At 34.7% G+C, this 6,148-nt stretch overlaps 1 long non-coding RNA gene across 1 annotated transcript; it reads left to right on the forward strand.

Moving 5' to 3' along the window:
* The first annotated feature begins 3,021 nt into the window (after nucleotides 1–3,021).
* On the forward strand, nucleotides 3,022–5,646 carry LOC135080331 (uncharacterized). The gene is made up of 4 exons (XR_010258976.1): nucleotides 3,022–3,242; nucleotides 3,790–4,003; nucleotides 4,181–4,408; nucleotides 5,168–5,646. It is a non-coding gene; the product is annotated as an uncharacterized LOC135080331 (long non-coding RNA).
* Nucleotides 5,647–6,148: the final 502 nt, after the last annotated feature.

A 6,148-nucleotide genomic window follows, 5' to 3' on the forward strand; every position in this document is an offset into this window, starting at 1 on the left:
ATAGTGTGCATTTGGTTGTGAAATTACTTAAAATATTATGTAGCTACTTTCATTGTCTGATGATTTATGGTTTATATTTTCTATTACTCAGGTATTATGAGACAGTTGGTAGATCTAGTCACTTTAAAGTCCATTTTGTAAATTGTTTTTTCAACCAACAACTGATTTTTTGTTGAACTGAATAACTAAGACTTTCTTATTCATACTAAATAGATACTTCATAAATATAACTTTAACGTAGGAGTGAAAATTTAAGTGCAACGCGGGAAGACGTAAGTCGAATCCAAAGTCAGGAAGATACATTTTATTTCCGGTGATAATAGTGACAATCACTGTCTATTTAAAAAGTCATTAAGGATGTATTTCTTATGAATAACAAAGGTGTAGGCTGTAGTTAAAAGTGTAGGTGCGACCATTCTGAACTTATTTAGGTGCGTTTATCACGGAATCCTCTATCCGCAGCAAGCACGTTCAAATTGCTCCGGCCGACTTAATTTACAATCTTTTGTGCTGGTATTTTACGAAACCTCGACCACTTATAGAAGGAATCCGTAACTGAAATAGCTTCGGCTTGTTTAGCAGTAAGACAAATTGCGGGTTATTCATATTGCGTAAATGATAACATCGACTGTTTGTATTCGAGGCGGAATAACGAACGGACAAGCGATGCGGAGATAAGCTGGAACACACAAAGAGTTCGGTGGCGAAATGCAACGTCCAAATTAATATCGATCTAACACGAGTATGCAAAATGCTGCAATATCGGTTTCTCTCACACTTGCTGCGGGTATTGTGAGCGATAAGTGTACAAGATGGTTCGGTTGAATTTTTTGAAATCAGCTTGCAGAGTATCTTTCGTAATTCTAAATCAAGGGGAATTCTAAAATCACCTTAAATGAATAAAAGCTTTCCTTTTCGGTTTGACCTCAACCTCGCTTGATAAAAAGCGATGAAGGTGTCTAAGGGCCCTTTCCCATGGCAAATCCAGTTTTGCGGGATCCAGTAATACTAGGGTAATTCAAGTGCAATCTGTCATTTCAATCTATTCTATTTGTCATTTAGCTTGTTTAATCTGTGCTGAATAAAGTGCACAATATTTAAGCAGGATATGGTTGCACGCGGATTTTTAGAGAGTTAAATCTTTTGGCCAATAGAAAACGTCATAATAGTTATTATATGAACTGGGATTGGTCAATGACTTTTGAAATTAAAATCCGATGGCCTGAAAAAATCGGTTTTCCAACAAACGTCAGTTACGCGCAAGGAGGTTTAGCTATTTATCCATCGAAGTTAATAAGGGAGAAGACATAAGACTAATTTTATTATTTGCCTGCCGCGACCCGGTTTTTACGAACAATGACGATGACGAACGATGAACCAGTAACGAGGAGCACACTTAGCAATGCTTCCAGGTTGCGCCTCGGTATCAATTAAGTAACATTTTCCGTTAAGTTTACTTTATGGCCAACTAAAGGACTTTTGCCGTCTCCATGGACAAACTCGAAGTATGATAACTACAGTCATTGTCAAAATTTTGCACTGCCATTGCCGCTGGATACCATATATCGCTACTATATTCATAGATAATAGACTTTCAGTTAATCGTCAAAATTGACATTGTTTTTTAAATAACAACAAATGGTATGAATTTTTAAATGTGATATTTTTATAAAGGTAAGTCCCCAAAACAACATTTGATAGCCTATTTTCTTTCGTTGGCATCTAAGTTCCTGTTTTCTACATATATGTTACTACTACCTATTGGATAAGTAACTAAGAACTTTGTCGTTTATTCCATGTGAACAAAATCCCTAAAAGCCCATTTGTAATAATATTCTTACTAAACACTGCTGAAAAAGGACTAAACTTCTGAGCTATGAACGTATAATCCAGTAGCATTAAGTAGGTAGGTACGTATAGCGACGTTGGAACTTGATATAGAAGTTAGCTGTTTTATATTTTTTTTCACAGCAGAAATCTTTATCTTTGATCTTAATATCTGATCGTACGTATTGTCTTTTAAAATATTACATTTGCCTAAATAAAAATAACCGACCTGCTGCTTATGTAAATTATAATTATTTATAACCCTACTTACAATGCATAACAATCATAATTAGGTATAGGTATTATAACCCTACTTAACAATGCATAACAATCATAAGATAGTTTGGCGTATAAGTAGGTAGGTAGGTACTATCTAGGCCGAAGGTGGAAGCGATCGACCCGGAAATATTCTCAACCATCTCAACTATCATAATATGTATTTAGAACAGTCCCTCCTTACCAATGATATTATAGATAATACCATTGCTCCTTACCATCAATGCAATCGAGCAGACAAAGGACATTGATAAAAATCGCCCTAAGATTTTCAAAGACTTAGTATGTACCATAATTTTATGTATTTTATTTATTTACTTGCAAGTGTCCAAACCTATCGGACAAGTTGCAGTTCGAAAAAATATTTTAAAAGTATTTATAACGAAATCAAAGTCACCGACATATTGACAGAGCAGAGACAGAGATGCGGTTTTTTTAATTCGATTTAAGTAAATAATGGTATGATCGATTAGACTAGAGTCTAATCATTAGACCTTTAGACGGGCGCAGATCCGCCGCTCCCGCAGCGCTTCAGTGGATTATTGCATTTTATGTATATTTAATCACATTTATTTACCTACATTTACATATTTACTCTTTTCTTTAAGTGTAGACACTGTTTATGTATAAGTCCACTATTGCATGCCGTGGCAACCTATAATTAAGGCAGCACTTAGATTAAGTTAAATACGTTGTAAATATTGATTGTCTTCCAGTGTATGTCTTGTTGGTTGTCCTATTAAATAAATAAAATAAATATTTATAGCAACACAATGTTTAAAAATAAAATTTTTCAAAAACGATCAATTTAATCGATTATGTCTATTCTAAATGGACATCCCTATTTGTTAGTCAAATTGTCATTCACTCGCATCACCTTTTCTATCTCACTCACTCTTGCTGTGTTGCTGTCTTGCTTGATCCTTCTTTGTGATTCGTTTGTGTTTTAGCTTTTATTTTCGGAACTTTATTAACTACAAACTTGGCTATTCAAACGGACTCTGATTGATTGCAATAACGACATACTCAGCCTGGGATTTACTGTTTTTGTGTGGCTCGGCCAAGGCTCGGCTGGTGGTTCTATGGTGTTAGAAAATGAGCAACTTAATTATACACAACAATGGGCAGCACCTCGATCGGTAAGTACCTACATTTTGCTCTGCAATCTTATGAATAAGTACTAGCCTTGCCAAACTTCTGAATTGCCATTCTCATGGCGGGTTGTCTTGAAATGAATGTTCCGCTATTTTCTGTGGTTCAACCCTGGACAGTGTGGACAGCCAGGCCCGATTCGATTGTAAGAAACTAGTCGATGGTACAGCGCAATGGAGGCATGAGCGAAACAACAATTATGTTGACAATCCAGCTGGTTTTGGTGTAAATCTAAGGAATTATTTACTTTGACACTATCTCCCTGCTCTCAATGAAAGCTTGTTTTGTTTTGTTTTTTGGAACTAAGACTACTAGATTATTATTTTTTGTAACTAAGTTTGTAACACGTCATAATTAATTATTATAACAACAATGCTTATTTACTAAAGCTGTTTAACCCTACCCTCTGACCCAAAATTCTACTAACAGCACATAATATTGAGTTATCATTTTTTTTATGGTTTGCGGCTCAATTTATTCAACGCACAGGAGTATGTGTGGCATGGCATGCAATGAATCTATTTATTTTTACAGGTTACAGCTCATGATCTTATATGCACAACATGTTGGACAATGCCCAAGATACAACACAAATGCATCTACTTCAAATCTTAGCAGAAAATGTGTGCTTTGCAGTAGAACACTAGAGCCTAGAACACGTTCACATCAGCTCATGTCCCTGAGAACTAACACTCAACATCATATTAACATCAGGAACATAATTGTGGAACGACTAACTCCATTAGAGGTAATGCACGCTAAAGTCCTTATTTAATAAAATGTTATTGGCTATACAATCAGTCTAATTCTTGTAAAGTTATTGGTTTCTGTAAATTAATACTAAAATAAAATAATTTAAGTGCGGGACATTAAAAAACTGATAATTTTTTTAAACTTATTTCTAATTATTATTATTTTTAAACAGGTTACTGCAAATGACTACATCTGTGGGGCTTGTCACTCATTATTGCAAAGAGATACCACACCTACTTCACAAGACTCTCCAGATATGCCAACCGGTGCCCCGGTAGGTCACCAACAAGTTTGTGTTGGATGTGGTTGTTCATTATTGCAAACTTGAAGTCATTGTTTGGATACAGAGAATAATCAAGATATATTAAACATTGTTCGAAATTGGATTCAACCCAGAGAGGTAAGAGCCCTGCCAGTTTTATAATACATAAAAATAATTATGCCGGTTTATTATAATAATAAAAAAGGTTTTTTCCGAATCAGCCTTCCCATCCTTCAACTCCTTCCATTGCTTTCAATCTGCCACTACTCTCATCCATACAGGTTATACAGGGTGGAAACGATAAGTGATCTCACTCGATTATTTCTAAACTACACAAGATATCGAAAAACTGGTTACTCATCCTGAAAGTGCTTCACGAGCTCTTTCTAACGGTATCAGTAAATAGTTACAGAATTAACTGGATCTATCCGAAAATTCAATGTTTTCAGCCTCCATACTAAATGTATGCCAGCCACACAATATTAAAAGTGTTATAGATCACTTATCGTTTCCACCCTGTATAATACAAATAGACTTATATTATTAAAATATTGCAATATTATTACTTACATAATATTAAACATAATTTTTACTATTATAAAGCCAGTTAAAAATTCCCTGAGCCAAATAAACTCAGTAAAGTTTTATTTATACTTCCTGCATAACAACAGACTACTCTTTTAAACTACCACTATTCTCACTCTCAATCCTCGTTCCTCATTCATCCCTTTCGTTTCCTCCATAGACCAATCATTCCTCATCATTCAGCGTTCAAATCATAAATTATCTTTCATCACTCATCTTACTATTCCGTTACACACAAAAGTCGTTAATCCTATATAAATATTGCTCTTCTTATTGTTGAACTGTGAATCTGATGTTTTATTTTATTTTCAGATTCGTCCTTCAGATCTTCTTTGCCATAGATACTATCAGAGAGCACGAATTACTACAGTTGGTGCTTATTTAATGAAGCTGAGGACCGGTGATTCAGATGACAGAATAGCTACATTACTTGGCATTTCAAGGAGTACTCTTACAAAATATGTAATGAAAGCACGCAGTATGATGGAGGAACATTTCGTACCAGCACATTTAGGGTTACAACATATTAGTAGAGAGGAAGTAGCCCAAAGAAACCTTTATGTTCCAGTCTCTTTTCGGGAAGCCAGGAAACGATTTACCACAAAGAAAGGCTATTGTCATCATGGATGGTACATACATACATTTATGTGCAAAAAAGTAGCAATTATGCATACCAAAAAAAAAACTTATTCCCTATACAAATATCGGAATCTCGTTAAACCATTTATGGTACTTTGTTGTGATGGCGACATCATTGATGTATTGGGCCCATATTTAATAGAAAATGTAGAACATGACCATTAATAAATAATAAGTACCTACATACGTATTTTCATTTATACCTACATAACTGCCTACTTACCCTTGGGTCGGAATAAAGATATTTTTGGATTTAAATGTAAGTAAAATATATTAACTTCTTTTTAAAAAATGTTTGGCTTTTCCGTAGGCATTCCTATTTTTCCAATACGCAAAGTTCTATTTGCTGCTATTCATACGGTTTGACAAAGGGGTTCTTTATCGATCTACGATTTAAAGTGTAATTAAGACGTCTCTCCTACATATCTATACCTACTTATAATAAATCTGTAGAGAGGTCAATTCTGTACATGAAATATAATTTTCAAAATAACTATCAGGGGGTGATACTGATGCCAAAAATGCAATCAGTAAAATTTTTGTCTGTCTGTCTGTCCGTCTGTATGTTCCTTATAGAAACAAAAACTACTCGACGGATTTTAACGAAACTTGGTACAATTATTCTTCATACTCCTGGGCAGGTTATAGTATACT

The sequence above is a fragment of the Ostrinia nubilalis genome, chromosome 18 (genome assembly GCF_963855985.1).
Source record: "Ostrinia nubilalis chromosome 18, ilOstNubi1.1, whole genome shotgun sequence".
Classification (NCBI taxonomy): Eukaryota; Metazoa; Arthropoda; class Insecta; order Lepidoptera; family Crambidae; genus Ostrinia; species Ostrinia nubilalis.